Raw genomic sequence first — 25,326 nt, forward strand, 5'->3', positions numbered from 1 at the left:
CTCCTCCCTGTCTCTTAACCCTCCCTCCTCCTCCTGTCTCTTAACCCTCCCTCCCTCCCTGTCTCTTAACCTTCCCTCCCTCCCTGTCTCTTAACCTCCCTCCCTCCCTCCCTCCCTCCCTGTCTCTTAACCTTCCCTCCCTCCCTGTCTCTTAACCTTCCCTCCCTCCCTGTCTCTTAACCTTCCACCCTCCCTGTCTCTTAACCTTCCCTCCCTCCCTGTCTCTTAACCCTCCCTCCCTCCTGTCTCTTAACCCTCCCTGTCTCTTAACATTCCCTCCTTCTCTGTCTCTTAAACCTCCCTGTCTCTTAACCATCCCTCCCTCCTGTCTCTTAACCTTCCCTCCCTCCCTGTCTCTTAACCTTCCCTGCCTCCCTGTCTCCCTCCCTCCCTCCCTGTCTCTTAACCCTCCCTCCCTCCCTGTCTCTTATCCCTCCCTGTCTCTTAACCTTCCCTCCCTCCCTGTCTCTTAACCCTCCCTCCCTCCCTCCTGTCTCTTAACCTTCCCTCCCTCCCTGTCTCTTAACCTTCCCTCCCTCCCTGTCTCTTAACCTTCCCTCCCTCCCTGTCTCTTAACCCTCCCTCCCTCCCTCCCTGTCTCTTAACCCTCCCCTCCTCCCTGTCTCTTAACCTTCCCTCCCTCCCTGTCTCTTAACCCTCCTCGCTCCCTCCCTGTCTCTTACTCTTCCCTCCCTCCATGTCTCTTAACCTTCCCTCCCTCCCTGTCTCTTAACCTTCCCTCCCTCCCTGTCTCTTAACCCTCCCTCCCTCCCTGTCTCTTAACCTTCCCTCCCTCCCTGTACTTACCTCCCTCCCTCCTGTCTCTTAACCCTCCCTCCCTGTCTCTTATCCCTCCCTCCCTCCCTGTCTCTTAACCCTCCCTGTCTCTTAACCCTCCCTCCTCCCTGTCTCTTAACCCTCCCTCCCTGTCTCTTAACCCTCCCTCCCTCCCTGTCTCTTAACCCTCCCTCCCTCCCTCCTCCCTGTCTCTTAACCTTCCCTCCCTCCCTGTCTCTTAACCCTCCCTCCCTCCCTCCCTGTCTCTTAACCCTCCCTCCCTCCCTGTCTCTTAACCTTCCCTCCCTCCCTGTCTCTTAACCCTCCCTCCCTCCCTCCCTCCCTGTCTCTTAACCTTCCCTCCCTCCCTGTCTCTTAACCTTCCCTCCCTCCCTGTCTCTTAACCTTCCCACCCTCCCTGTCTCTTAACCTTCCCTGCCTCCTGTCTCTTAACCCTCCCTCCCTCCCTGTCTCTTAACCCTCCCTGTCTCTTAACATTCCCTCCTTCTCTGTCTCTTAAACCTCCCTGTCTCTTAACCATCCCTCCCTCCCTGTCTCTTAATCTTCCCTCCCTCCCTGTCTCTTAACCTTCCCTGCCTCCCTGTCTCCCTCCCTCCCTCCCTGTCTCTTAACCCTCCCTCCCTCCCTGTCTCTTAACCTTCCCTCCCTCCCTGTCTCTTAACCTTCCCTCCCTCCCTGTCTCTTAACCCTCCCTCGCTCCCTCCCTGTCTCTTAACCTTCCCTCCCTCCCTGTCTCTTAACCTTCCCTCCCTCCCTGTCTCTTAACCTTCCCTCCCTCCCTGTCTCTTAACCCTCCCTCCCTCCTGTCTCTTAACCCTCCCTCCCTCCCTGTCTCTTAACCTTCCCCTCCCTCCCTGTCTCTTAACCCTCCCTCGCTCCCTCCCTGTCTCTTACTCTTCCCTCCCTCCATGTCTCTTAACCTTCCCTCCCTCCCTGTCTCTTAACCTTCCCTCCCTCCCTGTCTCTTAACCCTCCTCCCTCCCTCCCTGTCTCTTAACCCTCCCTCCCTCCCTGTCTCTTAACCTTCCCTCCCTCCCTGTCTCTTAACCCTCCCTCCCTCCCTCCCTCCCTCCTCCCTGTCTCTTAACCTTCCCTCCCTCCCTGTCTCTTAACCTTCCCTCCCTCCCTGTCTCTTAACCTTCCCTCCCTCCCTGTCTCTTAACCTTCCCTCCCTCCCTGTCTCTTAACCCTCCCTCCCTCCCTGTCTCTTAACCCTCCCTGTCTCTTAACATTCCCTCCTTCTCTGTCTCTTAAACCTCCCTGTCTCTTAACCATCCCTCCCTCCCTGTCTCTTAACCTTCCCTCCCTCCCTGTCTCTTAACCTTCCCTGCCTCCCTGTCTCCCTCCCTCCCTCCCTGTCTCTTAACCCTCCCTCCCTCCCTGTCTCTTAACCTTCCCTCCCTCCCTGTCTCTTAACCTTCCATCCCTCCCCTGTCTCTTAACCCTCCCTCGCTCCCTCCCTGTCTCTTAACCTTCCCTCCCTCCCTGTCTCTTAACCTTCCCTCCCTCCCTGTCTCTTAACCTTCCCTCCCTCCCTGTCTCTTAACCCTCCCTCCCTCCCTCCCTGTCTCTTAACCCTCCCTCCCTCCCTGTCTCTTAACCTTCCCTCGTTCCCTGTCTCTTAACCTCCCTCGCTCCCTCCCTGTCTCTTACTCTTCCCTCCCTCCATGTCTCTTAACCTTCCTCCCTCCCTGTCTCTTAACCTTCCCTCCCTCCCTGTCTCTTATCCCTCCCTCCCTCCCTGTCTCTTAACCTTCCCTCCCTCCCTGTCACTTAACCTTCCCTCCCTCCCTGTCTCTTAACCCTCCCTCCCTTCCTGTCTCTTAACCCTCCCTCCCTCCCTGTCTCTTAACCCTCCCTCCCTCCCTGTCACTTAACCTTCCCTCCCTCCCTGTCTCTTAACCCTCCCTCCCTTCCTGTCTCTTAACCCTCCCCTCCCTCCGTCTCTTAACCCTCCCTCCCTCCCTCCCTCCCTGTCTCTTAACCCTCCCTCCCTCCGTCTCTTAACCCTCCCTCCCTCCCTCCCTGTCTCTTAACCCTCCCTCCCTCCCCTGTCTCTTAACCCTCCCTCCCTCCCTGTCTCTTAACCCTCCCTGTCTCTTAACCCTCCCTCCCTCCCTGTCTCTTAACCCTCCCTCCCTCCCTGTCTCTTAACCCTCCCTGTCTCTTAACATTCCCTCCTTCTCTGTCTCTTAAACCTCCCTGTCTCTTAACCCTCCCTCCCTCCCTGTCTCTTAACCCTCCCTCCCTCCCTGTCTCTTAACCCTCCCCTCCCTCCCTGTCTCTTAACCCTCCCTCCCTCCCTGTCTCTTAACCATCCCTCCCTCCCTCCCTCCCTCCCTCCCTCCCTGTAGAGTAACCTGTAAAAATAATGGTTGGGGGAAACCGTCGGCAGATGTTTCTTTGTAAAATGTAATAAAACAGATTAACACAGAGGAACACTAAATCAAATAAATGGCCTTTACCCAGCAGTAGATACAGAATCATCAAAGTAAAAAAAAAAAAGCATCAATTTGTCATCATCTCAGAGGAGAACAGATGAATAGAGATGGTAAACTACATTTTCAAGGTGGAAAGGTCACAGGAAGCATTCATATAAGATCCACTGGCTTGTATGTGTTATAACTTAAACAGAAGCAGAGAGACAGACGTGTATGTTACCAGCAGACAGACATCTCTGAGTAGAATGGCTTGGGTCATAAAGCTCAGCATTCTACTGGCTGTTCAGATCACAACCATCCGTCCAGACCAGGATATCAGAACCATCCGTCCAGACCAGGATATCAGAACCATCCGTCCAGACAAGGATATCAGAACCATTCGTCCAGACCAGGATATCAGAACCATCCGTCCAGACAAGGATATCAGAACCATTCGTCCAGACAAGGATATCAGAACCATCCGTCCAGACCAGGATATCAGAACCATTCATCCAGAGACCAGGATATCAGAACCATCCGTCCAGACCAGGATATCAGAACCATCCGTCCAGACAAGGATATCAGAACCATCCGTCCAGACAAGGATATCAGAACCATCCGTCCAGACAAGGATATCAGAACCATCCGTCCAGACCAGGATATCAGAACCATCCGTCCAGACCAGGATATCAGAACCATCCGTCCAGACAAGGATATACTCAGAGAACTACTCCCTGGTCATCCCATCTTCTGACATTCGAAAACATAATGTTAAATTTCACTGCTATGCGGACGACACACAGCTGTACATTTCAATGAAACATGGTGAAGCCCCAAAATTGCCCTCGCTAGAAGCCTGTGTTGCAGACATAAAGAAGTGGATGGCTGCAAACTTTCTACTTTTAAACTCGGACAAAACAGAGATGCTTGTTCTAGGTCCCAAGAAACAAAGAGATCTTCTCTTGAATCTGACAATTAATCTGGATGGTTGTACAGTCGTCTCAAATAAAACTGTGAAGGACCTCGGCGTTACTCTGGACCCTGATCTCTCTTTTGAAGAACATATCAAGACTGTTTCAAGGACAGCTTTTTTCCATCTACGTAACATTGCAAAAATCAGAAACTTTCTGTCCAAAAATGACGCAGAATAATTTATCCATGCTTTTGTTACTTCTAGGCTGGACTACTGCAATGCTCTACTTTCTGGCTACCCAGATAAAGCACTAAACAAACTTCAGTTAGTGCTAAATACGGCTGCTAGAATCCTGACTAGAACCAAAAAATGTGATCATATTACTCCAGTGCTAGCCTCCCTACACTGGCTTCCTGTTAAGGCAAGGGCTGATTTCAAGGTTTTACTGCTAACCTACAAAGCATTACATGGGCTTGCTCCTACCTATCTTTCCGATTTGGTCCTGCCGTACATACCTACACGTACGCTACGGTCACAAGACGCAGGCCTCCTAATTGTCCCTAGAATTTCTAAGCAAACGGCTGGAGGTAGGGCTTTCTCCTATAGAGCTCCATTTTTATGGAATGGTCTGCCTACCAATGTGAGAGACGCAGACTCAGTCTCAACCTTTAAGTCTTTACTGAAGACTTATCTCTTCAGTAGGTCCTATGATTAAGTATAGTCTGGCCCAGGAGTGTGAAGGTGAACGGAAAGGCTGGAGCAACGAACCGCCCTTGCTGTCTCTGCCTTGCCGGTTCCCCTCTTTCCACTGGGATTCTCTGCCTCTAACCCTTTTACAGGGGCTGAGTCACTGGCTTACTGGTGTTCTTCCATGCCGTCCATGGGAGGGGTGCGTCACTTGAGTGGGTTGAGTCACTGACGTGGTCTTCCTGTCTGGGTTGGCGCCCCCCCTTGGGTTGTGCCATAGCGGAGATCGTTGTGGGCTATACTCGGCCTTGTCTTAGGACGGTAAGTTGGTGGTTGGAGACATCCCTCTAGTGGTGTGGGGGCTGTGCTTTGGCAAAGTGGGTGGGGTTATATCCTGCCTGTTTGGCCCTGTCCGGGGTATCATCGGATGGGGCCACAGTGTCTTCTGATCCCTCCTGTCTCAGCCTCCAGTATTTATGCTGCAGTAGTTTATGTGTCGGGGGCTAGGGTCAGTCTGTTACATCTGGAGTATTTCTCTTGTCTTATCCGGTGTCCTGTGTGAATTTAAATATGCTCTCTCTAATTCTCTCTTTCTCTCTTTCTGTCTTTCTCTCGGAGGACCTGAGCCCTAGGACCATGCCTCAGGACTACCTGGTATGATGACTCCTTGCTGTCCCCAGTCCACCTGGCCGTGCTGCTGCTCTAGTTTCAACTGTTCTGCCTGCGGCTATGGAACCCTGACCTGTTCACCGGACGTGCTTGTTGCACCCTCGACAACTACTATGATTATTATTATTTGACCATGCTGGTCATTTATGAACATTTTAACATCTTGACCATGTTCTGTTATAATATCCACCCTGCACAGCCAGAAGAGGACTGGCCACCCCTCATAGCCTGGTTCCTCTCTAGGTTTCTTCCTAGGTTTTTGGCCTTTCTAGGGAGTTTTTCCTAGGGAGTTTTTCCTAGCCACCGTGCTTCTTTCACATGCTTTGCTTGCTGTTTGGGGTTTTAGGCTGGGTTTCTGTACAGCACTTTGAGATATCAGCTGATGTACGGAGGGCTATATAAATAAATTTGATTTGATTTGATTTGACACTCAACTACACAGAGAACTACTCCCTGGTCATCCCATCTTCTGACACTCAACTACACAGAGAACTACTCCCTGGTCATCCCATCTTCTGACACTCAACTACACAGAGAACTACTCCCTGGTCATCCCATCTTCTGACACTCAACTTCACAGAGAACTACTCCCTGGTCATCCCATCTTCTGACACTCAACTACACAGAGAACTACTCCCTGGTCATCCCATCTTCTGACACTCAACTTCACAGAGAACTACTCCCTGGTCATCCCATCTTCTGACACTCAACGACACAGAGAACTACTCCCTGGTCATCCCATCTTCTGACACTCAACGACACAGAGAACTACTCCCTGGTCGTCCCATCTTCTGACACTCAACGACACAGAGAACTACTCCCTGGTCGTCCCATCTTCTGACACTCAACGACACAGAGAACTACTCCCTGGTCGTCCCATCTTCTGACACTCAACGACACAGAGAACTACTCCCTGGTCGTCCCATCTTCTGACACTCAACGACACAGAGAACTACTCCCTGGTCGTCCCATCTTCTGACACTCAACGACACAGAGAACTACTCCCTGGTCGTCCCATCTTCTGACACTCAACGACACAGAGAACTACTCCCTGGTCGTCCCATCTTCTGACACTCAACGACACAGAGAACTACTCCCTGGTCGTCCCATCTTCTGACACTCAACTACACAGAGAACTACTCCCTGGTCATCCCATCTTCTGACACTCAACTACACAGAGAACTACTCCTGTGCCGGTGGAAGTACAGTAAAATAATGGCACAGGACTTATAAGCATATCTTGTCAGCCTACAGCCTATGGCATGGAGTATAGCCAGGTAACATACAGAAGGCCAACTCATATTCTGTTCTTCTGAAATACATTCTCTTCATATCATAATGTTCCTTCAGACCTGACTAAAATAAATCATGGATTTATTGTGATGGTGTGTATTACATTGATTTATTATACTTTTTTAAATGTAGATGTTCCATAGGGGTGAATCAGTGGCTTGTATGCATGGAGGCCTGGAGATGCTAAACGTGTTTATTTTAATGAATGGTAAATTATTTACTGTGAGAGGGGCATGACAATAACCGGCTGACAAAATGTCATGACTGCCCACAGCCCCAACTCTACATTGCCATTTCCCAACCTGCCACAAAAGGAACACCTACGTGAGAATGCTGTTCATTGACTACAGCTCAGCGTTCAACACCTTAGTACCCTGCAAGCTCATCACTAAGCTAAGGACCCTGGGGACTGAACACATTTTTACATTTTACTCATTTAGCAGACACTCTAATCCAGAGCGACTTACAGTAGTGAATGCATTTTTTTTCCCGTACTGGTCCCCCGTGGGAATCGAACCCACAACCCTGGCGTTGCAAACACCATGCTCTACCAACTGAGCCACACGGGACCACGAGGAACACCTCCCTCTAAGGACCCTGGGACTGAACACCTCCCTCTAAGGACCCTGGGACTGAACACCTCCCTCTAAGGACCCTGGGGACTGAACACCTCCCTCTAAGGACCCTGGGGACTGAACACCTCCCTCTGCAACTGGATTCTGGACTTCCTGAGGGGCCGCCCCCCCAGGCTGGTCTTCCACCGGCTCTATGCACACACTCACACATACTACACTGACACTCACACACACTACACTGACACTCACACATACTACACTGACACTCCAACACACACACACACACACATCCACTACATACGCTCATTTACATAAAACACACACACATGTATGTTGACGCCACACACACACACACACACACACACACACACACTCTGTCACACTATTCACGCTGCAGCTACTCTGTTTATTATCTATCCTGATTGGCTAGTCCCTTTAACCCCTACCTCCAGTACACTCACCGACCAGTTTATTAGGTACACCCCCCCCTCCCCTAAGCGACTTTGACCTAAGCGACTCTGAGTGTGGTACGATCGTCGGTGCCAGGCGTGACGGATCCAGTGTCTCAGAAACATCCACCTTCCTGGGCTTTTCACGCACGACAGTTTCCAGGGTTTTACCCAGAATGGTGAGCAACAAACCAAAAGCATCCAGTCAGCAGCAGTCCTGTGGGTGAAAACAGCTCGTTGATGAGAGAGGTGGAAGGAGAATGGCAGGAATGGTGCAGGCTGACAGACGAGTCACAAACAGACAAACAACGGCGTAGTACACAGAGTGATGTGTAGAATGACGTCTCGGTACGCACAACTCGTCGATCCTCGTCAGGGATTGGCTATTGCAGCAGACGACCACACCGGGTTCCTATCAGCTAAAAACAAGAAGAAGAAGAGGCTCCAGTGGGAATTCCATCACCAACGCTGGATAATTGAGAAGTGAAAAATCATTGCCTGGAACATGACAGTGATGAAGTCTACACCTGTTGTATTCGGCGCATGTGACAAATCACATTTTAACATCTATGGGTTTAAAACAGCAACTCATATTTACCCCTACAGATGACCCAATGGGGGTGCTTCCCAAATGGCACCCTATTCCATATGTAGTGCACTGCTTCTGGTCTAAAGTATTGCACTATATAGGGAATAGGACTCTGGTCTATAGTAGTACCACTATATAGGGACTAGGGCTCTGGTCTATAGTAGTACCACTATATAGGGACTAGGGCTCTGGTCTATAGTAGTACCACTATATAGGGAATAGGGCTCTGGTCTATAGTAGTACCACTATATAGGGAATAGGACTCTGGTCTATAGTAGTACCACTATATAGGGACTAGGGCTCTGGTCTATAGTAGTACCACTATATAGAGACTAGGGCTCTGGTCTATAGTAGTACTACTATATAGGGAATAGGGTGCCATTTGGGACACAGACGAACGGTGAAATGCAATTAAGAGGGGCTACTCAAATCACAGTGCATCTCCTAGAGGATACCACACACACACACACACACACACACACACACACACACACACACAATAAAAAACAAACACAAGTCTTTGCTTGTCAGAACTCATCCATGGGGAGAGTGCTGGTAAATGACCTGTGTAGAATTATTGTGAAGTGTAAAGATGCAGCTGGGCAAATTAAGCAAATAGATTTACTTCACCCACTCTTGTATTCTGTCCAATATCCTCTTGCTGCCTGTCTGCCTGCCTGCCTGCCTGCCTGCCTGCCTGCCTGCCTGCCTGCAGGCAGGAAACCATGCACCTGGAGGCTGTTTTCCTTGTTGCTGGTGATTTTAATTCTACGTCAGACATGTGATGCCCAACTTCCATGGACACGTCTCCAACGCCTCTAGGGGCAATAAATCGTAGACCACTGTTAGACCCTCCCTCGTCTCCAACGCCTCTAGGGACGATAAAGTCCTGTTAGACCCTCCCTCGTCTCCAACGCCTCTAGGGGCAATAAATCGTAGACCACTTCCATGGACACGTCTCCAACGCCTCTAGGGGCAATAAATCGTAGACCACTGTTAGACCCTCCCTCGTCTCCAACGCCTCTAGGGACGATAAAGTCCTGTTAGACCCTCCCTCGTCTCCAACGCCTCTAGGGACGATGAAGTCCTGTTAGGCCCTCCCTCGTCTCCAACGCCTCTAGGGGCGATGAAGTCCTGTTAGACCCTCCCTCGTCTCCAACGCCTCTAGGGACGATGAAGTCCTGTTAGACCCTCCCTCGTCTCCAACGCCTCTAGGGACGATAAAGTCCTGTTAGACCCTCCCTCGTCTCCAACGCCTCTAGGGACGATAAAGTCCTGTTAGGCCCTCCCTCGTCTCCAACGCCTCTAGGGACGATGAAGTCCTGTTAGACCCTCCCTCGTCTCCAACGCCTCTAGGGACGATAAAGTCCTGTTAGGCCCTCCCTCGTCTCCAACGCCTCTAGGGGCGATGAAGTCCTGTTAGACCCTCCCTCGTCTCCAACGCCTCTAGGGACGATGAAGTCCTGTTAGACCCTCCCTCGTCTCCAACGCCTCTAGGGACGATGAAGTCCTGTTAGACCCTCCCTCGTCTCCAACGCCTCTAGGGACGATAAAGTCCTGTTAGACCCTCCCTCGTCTCCAACGCCTCTAGGGACGATGAAGTCCTGTTAGACCCTCCCTCGTCTCCAACGCCTCTAGGGACGATGAAGTCCTGTTAGACCCTCCCTCGTCTCCAACGCCTCTAGGGACGAAGAAGTCCTGTTAGACCCTCCCCTCGTCTCCAACGCCTCTAGGGACGATAAAGTCCTGTTAGACCCTCCCCTCGTCTCCAACGCCTCTAGGGACGATAAAGTCCTGTTAGACCCTCCCCTCGTCTCCAACGCCTCTAGGGACGATAAAGTCCTGTTAGGCCCTCCCTCGTCTCCAACGCCTCTAGGGACGATGAAGTCCTGTTAGACCCTCCCTCGTCTCCAACGCCTCTAGGGGCGATGAAGTCCTGTTAGGCCCTCCCTCGTCTCCAACGCCTCTAGGGACGATAAAGTCCTGTTAGACCCTCCCTCGTCTCCAACGCCTCTAGGGACGATGAAGTCCTGTTAGGCCCTCCTCGTCTCCAACGCCTCTAGGGACGATAAAGTCCTGTTAGACCCTCCCCTCGTCTCCAACGCCTCTAGGGACGATGAAGTCCTGTTAGGCCCTCCCCTCGTCTCCAACGCCTCTAGGGACGATAAAGTCCTGTTAGGCCCTCCCTCGTCTCCAACGCCTCTAGGGACGATGAAGTCCTGTTAGACCCTCCCTCGTCTCCAACGCCTCTAGGGACGATGAAGTCCTGTTAGACCCTCCCTCGTCTCCAACGCCTCTAGGGACGATGAAGTCCTGTTAGACCCTCCCTCGTCTCCAACGCCTCTAGGGGCGATGAAGTCCTGTTAGACCCTCCCTCGTCTCCAACGCCTCTAGGGACGATGAAGTCCTGTTAGGCCCTCCCTCGTCTCCAACGCCTCTAGGGACGATAAAGTCCTGTTAGGCCCTCCCTTGTCTCCCCTTGGGCAAATTAGATCATGACCATGTCTCCTGCTTCCTGTCTATAAGCAAAAGCTCAAACAGGAAGTACCCGTGACATGTTCCGTGGAGAAATGGTCCTCTGAATCGGAGCTTACGCTACAGGACTGCTTTGCTGGAGCTGACTGGAATATGGTCTGTGACTCTGCCGATAGCGTTGACGAGCTAACCTCCATCACTGGCTTCATTAGGATATGCATCCCCGACGTTGTCCCCAAAGTCAAGGTTTGCTGTTTCCCCAGTCAAAAGCTTTGCATTAACACAGAGGTTTGCGCAAAAAGCTAAAGGGACAAGGCTACTGCACACAGGGCTATCGCAGCCAACCCAGAGGCTATGGCTGAAGATACGAACAGGTACAAGAAGTCCCGCTACGTCCTCCGCAGAGCCATCAAACAAGCAAAAGAACAGTATAGGAACAAGGGTGGAATCCTATTATACAGGCTCTGATGCCCGACGCATGTGGCAGGGGCTACAGTCCATTACGGATTTCAAAGGAAGACCCAGCCGTAATCTACCAAAATGCTTCTCTACCAGACTAATTTTATGCACACTTTGACAAAAAACACAGAACCGTGCATGAGGGCCTCCCCGGCGCCGACCCGGGGGACTGGGTGATCTCACTCTCAGAGGCCGACGTGTCCTAAGTCTTTAATCAGGTCAACACTCACGAGGCCGCGAGGCCGGACGGTCTCCTAGGGCGCGTTTTCAGAGCATGCGAAGAAAACAGCTGGCAGGCATATTCATGTTCATTTTCAACCTGTCCTTGTCCCAGTCTGTAATCCCCACATCCTCAAGCTGACCACCCTCATTCCTGCCACAATGACTACAGCCCTGTAGCACTCACAATCTGTAATCAGGAAGTGCTTTGAAAGCCTGGTTATGGCACACATCAACTCCATCATCCAAGATACCCTAGACCCACTCCAATTTGCATACCGCCCCAACAGATTCATAGACGATACAATCTCAGTTGCAACTCCACACTGCCCTTCACCCACCTAGATAAGAGGAACACCTATGTGAGAATGTTGTTCATTGACTACAGCTCAGCGTTCAATACCATAGTCCCCTCCAAGCTCATCACCAAGCTTGGGAACCTGGGACCATGATTCCATATGTGTTATTTCATAGTTTTGATGTCTTCACTATTATTCTACAATGTAAAAATAAAGAAAAACCCTTGAGTAGCTGTTCTAAAACTTTTGACCGGTAGTGTAAATCGAATATTATATCTATATATCTATTGTATGTGTTGTCTATATTTATATCGTAAATGATATCTATTGTCTATATCTATTGTATATATTGTCTATATCTATATCGTATATTATATCTATTGTCTATATTGTATATATTGTCTATATCTATATCGTATATTATATATATATTGTCTATATATCGTATATTATATCTATTGTCTATATCTATTTCGTATATTATCGCTATTGTCTATATTGTATCTATTATATATATTGTCTATCTATATCGTATATTATATCTATTGTCTATATCTATTTCGTATATTATCGCTATTGTATCTATTATATATATTGTCTATCTATATCGTATATTATATCTATTGTCTATATTGTATATATTGTCTATATCTATATCGTATATTATATCTATTGTCTGTATGTATATCATCACTATTGTCTATATTGTATCTATTATATATATTGTCTATATCTATATCGCATATTTTATCTATGGTCTATATTGTATATTATATCTATGGTATCTATTATATATATTTCTACCTTCCCTTCATTACCCTTTCTCACTCACACTCAACATCAATTTTCCCCAACGAGCTATTTTATTTATTTAACCTTTATTTAACTAGGCAAGTCAGTTAAGAACAAATTCTTATTTACAATGACGGCCTACCAAAAGGCAAAAGGCCTCCTGCGGGACCGGGGCTGGGATAAAATAAATAAATACAATTTAAAAAAAAAAATTATATATATTGGACAAAACACACATCACGACAAGAGAGACAACACAACACTACATAAGGAGAGACCTAAGACAACAACATAGCAAGGCAGCAACACATGACAACACAGCCTGGTAGCAACACAAAACAGGGTACAAACATTATTGGTCACAGACCACAGCACAAAGGGAAAGAAGGTAGAGACAACAATACATCACACAAAGCAGCCACAACTGTCATTATGAGTGTCCATGATTGGAGTCTTTGAATTGAAGAGATTGAGATAAAAGTGTCCAGTTTGAGTGTTTGTTACAGCGCTTTCCTGTCTCTAGCAGCAGCGAACTGAAAAAACGAGCTATAATATTGTATATGTTAATCATAGCAATGTTAAAATATATTTTTGTGTAAAGTAAGCTCTATATATTGCATATACCTGTACTATTATTTCTGTATTATAACTGTATATATTCAGATTAAAAACTAAAATGGACTTCATGGATTCATGAAATATATGGCATTAATTCAACCTGTCAATCAATAATTATTTGAAGGCGTTGTGTAGTCCATGGATTACGGTACATCCCTTTGCGCGGGGAATCCTCTTGTCCTACCTTTACGGTAAATGTGTTGATTCTGTTGGGGACTGTAGTCAGCGTGATGTTTTGTGAGAGACACACTGCCTTGGATTTTTAAACAATTCTAAGGAAAGTTCATTGTCAACAAGGTAAGGCGCTCGAAAAACAACTACGTTTACAACTTTTTTTAAATAGAGTAGGTGTTCTTGGTGTTATTGTGGGTACGTTATTTTATGAAACGTTACAACGTTTCATTTATAGACACGAGTGCAGTGGACTGAAGATTTATGTAAACAATGTTGTATTTTTGCACACATGACTTAACTTTCATACAGACTGGGCGACATGGGCTAAATGATTGCATTTACGCATTGAACAACTTGTAAATATATATCAAATCCTCCTAAATATGACAGAGAAAATATATTTGTTATGTTTTCATTGATTTCAACATGTTATTTAGCTTTTCATCCGCATTTGGCTGTTGTCCCCCATGTGTAGGATACAGTACACGCTACAGTACACTTGTTTTCTGTTGCCCTGTAATTGTATGGCTAATTCTTACTATGGAGAAGCGTCTACTCTTTACTACACCAGACTACGCAGCCTGAATTGTTCTCTTTCCCACTTGTCTTAGAACATCCAGGAGGCAGATAGCTCCGGGTTAATGTGGTATGTCCTCCTTGTGATCCTCTTCCCCCTTGTCGTCCTCCTCCCCCTTGTCGTCGTCCTCTCATCCACATCCAATGATGTTGGACAGCTGCCTATACATTAACACTATACAGTCATCACATAATATCATGTACATTAACCAAGCATCCGTACCTTTCTTTCAATTTTCACCTAAAATGACATAACCCAAATCTCACTACCTGTAGCTCAGGACCTGAAACAAGGATATGCATATTCTTGATACCATTTGAAAGGAAAGACTTTGAAGTTTGTGTAAATGTGAAATTAATGTAGTAGAATATAACACAATAGATCTGGTGAAAGATAATACAAAGAAAAAAAACATGATTTTTTTTCAATTTTTTTTGTACCGTCATCTTTGAAATGCAAGAGAAAGGCCATAATGTATTATTCCAGCCCAGGCGCAATTTAGACTTTGGCCACTAGATAGCAGCAGTGTATGTGCAACGTTTTAGACTGATCCAATGAACTATTGCATGTATGTTCAAAATGTCTGCTGTTCAGGTATGACAAGAGGATTTCGCGCGCAAAAGTATGTACCGTAATCCGTGGATTCCTTTTAGTCAGGTAGTGAGTCTTGCCTCTCCTTTTAGTCAGGTAGTGAGTTTTGCCTCTCCTTTTAGTCAGGTAGTGAGTCTTGCCTCTCCTTTTAGTCGGGTAGTGAGTCTTGCCTCTCCTTTTAGTCGGGTAGTGAGTCTTGCCTCTCCTTTTAGTCGGGTAGTGAGTCTTGCCTCTCCTTTTAGTCGGGTAGTGAGTCTTGCCTCTCCTTTTAGTCGGGTAGTGAGTCTTGCCTCTCCTTTTAGTCGGGTAGTGAGTCTTGCCTCTCCTTTTAGTCGGGTAGTGAGTCTTGCCTCTCCTTTTAGTCGGGTAGTGAGTCTTGCCTCTCCTTTTAGTCGGGTAGTGAGTCGTGCCTCTCCTTTTAGTCGGGTAGTGAGTCGTGCCTCTCCTTTTAGTCGGGTAGTGAGTCTTGCCTCTCCTTTTAGTCGGGTAGTGAGTCGTGCCTCTCCTTTTAGTCGGGTAGTGAGTCTTGCCTCTCCTTTTAGTCGGGTAGTGAGTCTTGCCTCTCCTTTTAGTCAGGTAGTGAGTCTTCCCTCTCCTTTTAGTCAGGTAGTGAGTCGTGCCTCTCCTTTTAGTCAGGTAGTGAGTCGTGCCTCTCCTTTTAGTCAGGTAGTGAGTCGTGCCTCTCCTTTTAGTCAGGTAGTGAGTCGTGCCTCTCCTTTTAGTCAGGTAGTGAGTCGTGCCTCTCCTTTTAGTCAGGTAGTGAGTCTTGCCTCTCCTTTTAGTCAGGTAGTGAGTCGTGCCTCTCCTTTTAGTCAGCACTATATAGGGAATAAGGCTCTGGTCTAAAGTAGTACCACTATATAGGGAATAGGGCTCTGGTCTATAGTAGTGCACTATATAGGGAATAGGGCTCTGGTCTATAGTAGTACCACTATATAGGGAATAGGGCTCTGGTCTATTGTAGTACCACTATATAGGGAATAAGGCTCTGGTCTATAGTAGTGTACATATAGGGAATAGGGCTCTGGTCTATAGTAGTACCACTATATAGGGAATAGGGCTCTGGTCTATAGTAGTACCACTATATAGGGAATAGGGCTCTGGTCTATAGTAATACCACTATATAGGGAATAAGGCTCTGGTCTATAGTAGTACCACTATATAGGGAATAGGGCTCTGGTCTATAGTAGTACCACTATATAGGGAATAGGGCTCTGGTCTATAGTAGTACCACTATATAGGGAATAGGGCTCTGGTCTATTGTAGTACCACTATATAGGGAATAAGGCTCTGGTCTATAGTAGTGTACTATATAGGGAATAAGGCTCTGGTCTATAGTAGTACCACTATATAGGGAATAGGGCTCTGGTCTATAGTAGTACCACTATATAGGGAATAGGACTCTGGTCTATAGTAGTACCACTATATAGGGAATAGGACTCTGGTCTATAGTAGTACCACTATATAGGGAATAGGGCTCTGGTCTAAAGTAGTACCACTATATAGGGAATAGGGCTCTGGTCTAAAGTAGTGCACTATATAGGGAATATTGTTCCATTTGGGACGCAAACAAACAGTTGCACCTTCTGAGATTGTCACAGTGTAGGCTACTGTTGTACCATGCTGAGCGGAGTCCTTTCATTGGTTACATCTCAAATCAATGTCCCTTTTGTGAGACTGGCTGTTACTGTGACTGGGAGTGAAGTCATACTACATTATCCCCCCATTGTTCAGGGCTTTATCTCTCTCTATGCCTTTCACCCTCACTGTACAGGGCTTTTTATCTCTCTCTGCTGTTCATCCTCTCTGTTCAGGGCTTTATAGCTCTCTCTCTGTTGTTCACCCTAACTGTTCAGGGCATTATAGCTCTCTCTCTCTCTCTCTGCTGTTCACCCTCTCTGTTCAGGGCTTTATAGCTCTCTCTCTCTGTTGTTTACCCTCTCTGTTCAGGGCTTTATAGCTCTCTCTCTCTGTTGTTTACCCTCACTGTTCAGGGCTTTATAGCTCTCTCTCTCTGCTGTTCACCCTCACTGTTCAGGGCTTTATAGCTCTCTCTCGCTGCTTTTCACCCTCTCTGTTCAGGGCTTTATAGCTCTCTCTCTCTCTGCTGTTCACCCTCTCTGTTCAGGGCTTTATAGCTCTCTCTGCTGGTCACCCTCTCTGTTCAGGGCTTTATAGCTCTCTCTGTTGTTCACCCTCTCTGTTCAGGGCTTTATAGCTCTCTCTCTCTGCTGTTCACCCTCTCTGTTCAGGGCTTTATAGCTCTCTCTCTCTCTCTCTGCTGTTCACCCTCTCTGTTCATGGCTTTAAAGCTCTCTCTCTCTCTCTCTCTCTCTCTCTCTCTCTCTCTCTCTCTCTCTCTCTCTCTCTCTCTGCTGTTCACCCTCTCTGTTCAGGGCTTTATAGCTCTCTCTCTCTGCTGTTCACCCTCACTGAATACATAAAATACACAAGACTGGAGCTATATACAGGGAGTACCAGATCAATGTGGAGCTATATACAGGGAGTACCAGTACCAGATCAATGTGGAGCTGTATACAGGATGTACCAGATCAATGTGGAGCTATATACAGGGAGTACCAGATCTCTGTGCAGCTATATACAGGTAGATATGTACATGAAGGCAGGGTAAAGGGACTAGACATCAGGATAGATAATAATGAGGTATTTGAGGTAGATATGTACATGAAGGCAGGGTAAAGGGACTAGACATCAGGATAGATAATAATGAGGTATTTGAGGTAGATATGTACATGAAGGCAGGGTAAAGGGACTAGACATCAGGATAGATAATAATGAGGTATTTGAGGTAGATATGTACATGAAGGCAGGGTAAAGGGACTAGACATCAGGATAGATAATAATAAGGTATTTGAGGTAGATATGTACATGAAGGCAGGGTAAAGTGACTAGGCATCAGGATAGATAATAATGAGGTATTTAAGGTAGATATGTACATGAAGGCAGGGTAAAGTGACTAGACATCAGGATAGATAATAACAGTAAAATAAAGAACGGAGTAGGAGCAGCAAAGGAAGTGTGTGTGTGTGTGTGTGTGTGTGTGTGTGTGTGTGTGTGTGTGTGTGTGTGTGTGTGTGTGTGTGTGTGTGTGTGTGTGTGTGTGTGTGTGTGTGTGTGTGTGTGTGTGTGTGTGTGTGTGTGTGTGTGTGTGTGTGTAAGGTGGTTGGGCTGCTGGTGCAGGATAGTAATATAACTAATATTAAAGGAGACATCTGGAGCCTTGTAACTAAGAAACCACTGTGTGTGTGTGTACATAATGACCCACTCCTCCAACATCATGGTGACAGGATGGTAGTAGTGTCATCCCATCTCATGAGTAAGATGGGTTCCTCACCCACCATCTCAGATTGCTCTGACATCATTTCTGGAGTTAGAAACAGATACGATTTGCATTCCTGCAAACATTTATTTTATTGAAATATAATTTGATCAACGAGTATACGATATCAGTTCTCATAGTTGGGTCCTGGTCAAAAAAAGTGCACTATATAGGGAATAGGGCCCTGGTCAAAACTAGTGCACTATATAGGGAATTGGGATCTGGTCAAAAGAAGTGCACTATATAGGGAATAGGGCTCTGGTCAAAAGAAGTGCACTATATAGGGAATAGGGCCCTGGTCAAAAGAAGTGCACTATATAGGATAAGAGCGTCTGCTAAATGACTTAAATGTAAATATAGGGAATAGGGATCTGGTCAAAAGAAGTGCACTATATAGGGAATAGGGCTCTGGTCAAAAGAAGTGCACTATATAGGGAATAGGGATCTGGTCAAAAGAAGTGCACTATATAGGGAATAGGGCTCTGGTCTATAGTAGTGCACTATATAGGGAATAGGGCTCTGGTCTATAGTAGTACCACTATATAGGGAATATAGCTCTGGTCTATAGTAGTACCACTATATAGGGAATAGGGCTCTGGTCTATAGTAGTACCACTATATAGGGAATAGGGCTCTGGTCTATAGTAGTACCACTATATAGGGAATAGGGCTCTGGTCTATAGTAGTACCACTATATAGGGAATAGGGCTCTGGTCTATAGTAGTACCACTATATAGGGAATAGGGCTCTGGTCTATAGTAGTACCACTATATAGGGAATAGGGCTCTGGTCTATAGTAGTACCACTATATAGGGAATAAGGTGCCATTTTCAATGCACACCTCTGCTCTGCTGATCTCTCCACCTCTCACAGATAATGTGCTTTTTCATGGCTGCTAAAGGGCCTGAAATAAGGCCCTAATTACGGTAGCGAGCTGCGCCGGGCTTGAAAGGGGCTCATCACGGATTCAAGCAACAGTAAAGTTGCCACCCGGACACTCTTTTTGGTAAACAGCTGGGGGGATGGTGCTGGAGAAAGGTAAGGACAGAACTATGGATGCAAGGACTGAATGCTACTTTTAACCTTGTTTTGAGGCTGTACTGTGTTTGTTTAGTAAACTAAGCTTATAATGGGTTGTGGTGGAGAAATACAGTTGAACTAAGCTTATAATGGGTTCTGGTGGAGAAATACAGTTGAACTAAGCTCATAATGGGTTCTGGTGGAGAAATACAGTTGAACTAAGCTCATAATGGGTTCTGGTGGAGAAATACAGTTGAACTAAGCTCATAATGGGTTCTGGTGGAGAAATACAGTTTAAGCTCGTGAAGAATTATGAAGTCATATTCTTTAAGAATCTATTAGGCTAGACATCATTAATTTAAAGGTTTTTAAAAAATGGACCCGACTCAGACTCGGGTAGTATTTAATCTCAATAGCAGCAGTATTCTGGTTCCAACTGAGCCAGTTCTGTTCATCTCCCACTGGTTCTTACATAGCTAGTAATGTGTTTGGCTTTGTGTTTCTCACAATGGCACTCATTATGTCTCTGATAGAGCCAACTAGCCGGGTGTCTGGCGGGCTGAAGTTGCCACGTCATTCAGAGCAGGGAGAGGGATGGGGGGAGGGGAGAGAAAGACACAGGGAGGAAGGTAGAAGGACAGAGAGACAGGAGACGAGTAAAAGAGGGAGAAGGTAATAGAGAGTTGAGAGAGCTTCTCTCTGATTGACTCGCACGTCCTGTCTGCCTACTCATCTCGTCCTGAGTGCTTTTCTCTGAGCTCTCTGAGAACCATGTAGTCGAAGCTTGAATAGATTAATGTATTAGAACTACAGTAACACTGTCAAAACATCAAAGAACTGGTAGTAAATACGTTAAAACTGGCAGTACAAAAATAACCTTTTGTTGTTGATTAGCTTTGATCAGGAACAAAGCCTAGCTCTCTGTGTCTGTCTGTCTGTCTGTCTGTCTGTCTGTCTGTCTGTCTGTCTGTCTGTCTGTCTGTCTGTCTGTCTGTCTGTCTGTCTGTCTGTCTGTCTGTCTGTCTGTCTCATTTTCAATTTAAGGGCTTTATTGTCACGGGAAACGTATGTTAACATTGCCAAAGCAAGTGAAATAGATAATAAACAAAAGTGAAATAAGATATCAAATATTAACAGTAGACATTACACTCACAAATGTTCCAAAAGAATAAAGACATTCTAAATGTCATATTATGTCTATATTCAGTGTTGTAACGATGTGCAAATAGTTAAAGTACAAAAGGGAAAATAAATAAGCATAAATATGGGTTGTATTTACAATGGTGTTTGTTCTTCACTGGTTGACCTTTTCTTGTGGCAACAGGTCACACATCTTGCTGCTGTGATGGAACACTGTGGTATTTCACCCAGTAGTTATGGGAGTTTATCAAAATTGGGTTTGTTTTTGAAATCTTTGTGTATCTGTGTAATCTGAGGGAAATATGTGTCTCTAATATGGTCATACATTGGGCAGGAGGTTAGGAAGAGCAGCTCAGTTTCCACCTCATGTTGTGGGCAGTGTGCACATAGCCTGAGAACAAGGCTATGCTCACTGAGTCTGTACATAGTCAAAGCTTTCCTTCATTTTGGGTTAGTCAGTGGTCAGGTATTCTGCCACTGTGTAGTCTCTGTTTAGGGCCAAATAGCATTCTAGTTTGCTCAGTTTTTTTGGTAAATTCTTTCCAATGTATCAAGTAATAATCTTCTTGTTTTCTCATGATTTGGTTGGGTCTAATTGTGTTGCTGTCCTGGGGGTCTGTTTGTGTTTGTGAACAGAGCACCATGGCCAGCTTGCTTAGGGGGCTCTTCTCCAGGTTCATTTCTCTGCAGATGATGGCTTTGTTATGGAAGGTTTGGGAATCACTTCATTTTAGGTGGTTGTAGAATTTAACGTCTCTTTTCTGGATTTTGATCATTCGCAGGTATCGGCCTAATTCTGCTCTGTATGCATTACTTGGTGTTTCACGTTGTACACAGAGGATGTTATTTTACAGAATTCTGCAATGCAGAGTCTCAATTTGGTGTTTGTCCCATTACTCTGTCTGTGTCTGTCTCTCTTTCTGTCTGTCTGTCCTGCCCACCCTTCTCAGGTGAACTGTAGTATCCCTGGTCCCTAACCGATTCCCTCTGCAGCTTCTAGAACTGAAATATTACAGTGTTGAAGGAGCGGAGAACAAGAAGCATCAGCATGGTCTAAGTCATGGTTAAAGAGGATGTTACCGGGCAGCCAGAACTCCATCCCAGGCTCAAACAGCATGGTCTCATCATGGTTAAAGAGGATGTTACCGGCAGGCCAGAACTCCATCCCAGGCTCAAACAGCACTTAAACCAAAAGGGCATTATCATAATTTTTACAATTCATAATATTATTCCAACCTCATAGTGTGGACATCTACACTGAGTGAACAAAACATTAGGAACACCTTCTCCCTTTTGCCCTCAGAACAGCCTCAATTCGTCAGGGCAGGGACTCTACAAGGTGTCTAAAGCGTTCCACAGGGATGCTGGTCCATGTTGACTCCAATGCTTCCCACAGTTGTGTCAAGTTGGCTGAATGTCCTTTGGTTGGTGGACCATTCTTTTTTTAAATTTTTAAATTAAAAATTTTCTTGTTTTTCAATCAATCAACAAAACACATTCCACATTCACAGATGTTTTTTTATTCATTTATTTTTTTATTTCACCTTTGTTTAACCAGGTAGGCAAGTTGAGAACAAGTTCTCATTTGCAATTGCGACCTGGCCAAGATAAAGCAAAGCAGTTCGACAACATACAACAACACAGAGTTACACATGGAGTAAAAACAAACATACAGTCAATAATACAGTAGAAAAATAAGTTTATATACAATGTGAGCAAATGAGGTGAGATAAGGGAGGTAAAAGCAAAAAGGCCATGGTGGCAAAGTAAATACAATATAGCAAGTAAAACACTGGAATGGTAGATTTGTAGTAGAAGAAATTAGAAATAGAAATAATGGGGTGCAAAGGAGCAAAATAAATAAATACAGTAGGGGAAGAGGTAGTTGTTTGGGCTAAATTATAGATGGGCTATGTACAGGTGCAGTGATCTGTGAGCTGCTCTGACAGCTGGTGCTTAAAGCTAGTGAGGGAGATAAGTGTTTGCAGTTTCAGAGATTTTTGTAGTTCGTTCCAGTCATTGGCAGCAGAGAACTGGAAGGAGAGGCGGCCGAAGGAGGATCCAGATCCATGTGACAGACAAAAATAAAATCAAAATAAAATCCAAAATAAAATATTAAAATAAAAAAATATACATACGCACAAAGAATAATTATTAAAAAAGAAATATATATATATAAACTTGCAGCAGCACTATCAAGGTTCTTATTAGCTATTTCCAGCCTTAGCTGAGACGACGAGCAAATAATTAGTTGTTGTTTACAGCACCTTACACAACATGTATCTGCTCATTCCCCTAATCACCCCATTCACTCTGTCCAATTTGAAATATAGTTGAGTAGTGGAGACCAGAGTCTATCAAACTTGGGCTGTCTCTTGCTGAGGTCATAAGTGAGCTTTTCAAGAGGGAGAAAGTCAACAATCTGGTCAATCCACATTTTAAATGTACTAGAGGTATTAGAGTCCCACAATACATTTCTTAGCAAAGTATGTAATAGTCATAAGCAAATTGTCTTTGCCAGGATCAAGAACAAAGTCCTGCTGGGCATTAAGAATATAGATACACTGGGTCATATCAAACTGTACATCTAGTATTTTCTGTGCAGCAGTATGTATAGATCTCTCTACAGCTCCAAAATACATGCATATAGGTTCCACTTTCAGAGGTACATCTTTTACAGTTAGGAGAAATGTCTGTTTTCATTCTATGGAGTCTCAAAGGAGTGTAATAAAATGTGTACAATAATTTGTAATTAGATTCTTTCATTTTTACATTAGTAGAGGAGCAGTATACCCTGTGGCAAACCTCCGCCCATAACTCATCACTGATAGTCAGACCTCCGCCCATATCTCATCACTGATAGTCAGACCTCCGCCCATAACTCATCACTGATAGTCAGACCTCCGCCCATAACTCATTACTGATAGTCAGACCTCCGCCCATATCTCATCACTGATAGTCAAACCTCCGCCCATAACTCATCACTGATAGTCAGACCTCCGCCCATAACTCATCACTGATAGTCAGACCTCCGCCCATAACTCATCACTGATAGTCAGACCTCCGCCCATAACTCATCACTGATAGTCAGACCAAGGTCCTTTTCCCAGATTATTTTCAAAGGAGTAAAGGAGGAGCCCCCTTTCTCAGAAAGGAGTCTATAGATATAGGAGATTTTGCCTTTAATGGATTGTGCTGTGACAAGAAGGGTTTCAACTTCTTTCAGCTGAGCTCTAAACCTCCTCTTGGAAGTAAATGAGGAAGTGACATGTCTAATTTGAAGATAAAAAAAAAAAAAAAAAAAGGGATCTTGGCACATTGAATTCACTGCAGAGCTCTTGAAAGGGTTTCAGTGTAGTGGTTTTCTGATGAAATAGATCTGAAAAGGTCCTGATTCCTAGAGTATGCCAAAGATTAAAGTTGGCATCCCTCAGGGGTTTTGGCAAGTCTGGGTTGCCTACTGTAGGCGAGTGACAACATATTTGGGAGGAAATGCCCAGGTATTTCTTACAGTCCTTCCACACTTGTAGGGTGCTGTAAATCACAAAGGTTTTGGCTATGTTGCCCACTTCACTAAAGTTATTAATGAATATAATTGAGTTTAGGGGCAATGAACCACAGGATTGGGCTTCTATCTGAATCCACGTTGACTCTTGTCTGTTTGTGATCCATGTTAGCATGTTGCGGATTTGGGCAGACCAGTAGTACAATTGAAGGGAGGGAAGGGCAAGACTACCCTTAGATTCAGGTTTCGCTAGAGTGGAGTACTTGATCCTAGGTTTTTTTATTGCCCCATATAAATTTGGTGATGTTGTTTTGAAAAAGGAAACTGGGAGATAACATGGGAGCATCTGAAATAAATAGTTCAGTCTAGGGAGGATGTTCATACTGAAGCTAGCTGCTTCTTGGAGGCTTTTTCTGTCGCTAATGCTCGAGTCCGGGTAAAAATGTCACCTGTAATGTTGCCTTTTGTAGCCGCCATTACTTTTTGACTAAAGCTAACGGAGTTTAAACTTGAAGTGGAGGTAAGATTAGGAATTGGAAATTACTTGTGCGGATCTCTTAGTTCATGCGGCCATCTCGTTCAAGGGTCACGTGATCCCCCGGTGGACCATTCTTGATACACTCGGAAAACTGTTGAGCGTGAAAAACCCAGCTACGTTGCAGTTCTTGACACAAACCAGTGCTCTTGACACCTACTACCATACACTGTTCAAAGGCACTTCAATATTTTGTCTTGCCCATTCACCCCACACTGATTGAAGTGGATTTAACAAGTGACATCAATAAGGGATCATAGCTTTCACCTGGATTCACCTGGTTAGTCTATGTCATGGAAAAATCAAGTGTTCCTAATGTTTTGTCCACTCAGTGTACATACATACCTACCTACCAGTGTGAATGTGGGTTAGAATCGGACCAACTAAAATAATTCTGATCTCTGTTTAGGCTAGTAGTTGTGTAGTCACTGCCCTTTACAAAGGTCTTTATCATTCACAGACAGTAGGACGTATCAATTCAAGTGCTGCTAGTTCTGCCACTTGACAAACCTATTGAGAGTAATTTAGTGACTGAGTAGTGCTGTGTGGCATCTCTCTCCTTGCTCTCTCTTTCACTTTCTGTCTCGCTCTCTCTCCTCTCTCTGTCTCCCTGTCTCTCTCTCCTTCTCTCTGTCTCGCTCTCCCTGGCTCTCTTGCTCTCTCCTCTCTCTCTCTCTCTCTCGCTCTCTTTATCTCTTCATGTCTCTCTCTCGCTCTCTTTATCTCTTCATGTCTCTCTCTCTTTTTATTTCTCTCTTTTCATATCTCTCTCTCCATATTGATCTCTCTCTTTCCATCTTTATCTCTCTCTCTTTTCATATCTATCTCTCTCTCTCTGGTGAAGTCTCTCTTTGACACCTTCTCTCTCTGTCTCTCTATTTCTCCGAGGTGTTGGTAATGTTGTCAGGTGAATCACAAGGTGTCTGCCAGGATGGTGGTGCTTGGCAGACCTGTTATTCTGACCGGTTTTGAAGGCTCTCTGAGGAGAGTGAAGTGTGACAGTGTTAGTGAGAGAGAAAAGGTGCTGATACTGTGTGTGGATTAACCCTGCCCACACACAGGGTTAATCCAATAGGTAACTGAATGCCCAGCAGAGCAGACTAACTGAATGCCCAGCAGAGCAGACTAACTGAATGCCCAATACAAAATCCATGTGTATGTGTGTGTAGAGTGCGTGTCTTATCGTGTGT

General features: G+C 45.6%; 1 protein-coding gene across 2 annotated transcripts in view; it reads left to right on the forward strand.

Moving 5' to 3' along the window:
• Positions 1-13,435: 13,435 nt before the first annotated feature.
• LOC106587948 (tumor protein p53-inducible protein 11) overlaps positions 13,436-25,326 on the forward strand; it is a 58,831-nt gene continuing 46,940 nt past the window's right edge. Inside the window, exons 1-2 of one of the 2 annotated variants that reach the window (XM_045711330.1) lie at positions 13,450-13,552; positions 14,041-14,075. The gene's annotated coding sequence lies outside the window, so the exon portion shown is untranslated. Of the gene's footprint in view, positions 13,553-14,040; positions 14,076-25,326 lie in introns of both variants that reach the window. The other variant, XM_045711329.1, reaches the window with a different exon arrangement.

This window comes from Salmo salar, unplaced genomic scaffold (assembly GCF_905237065.1).
Source record: "Salmo salar unplaced genomic scaffold, Ssal_v3.1, whole genome shotgun sequence".
NCBI lineage: Eukaryota > Metazoa > Chordata > Actinopteri > Salmoniformes > Salmonidae > Salmo > Salmo salar.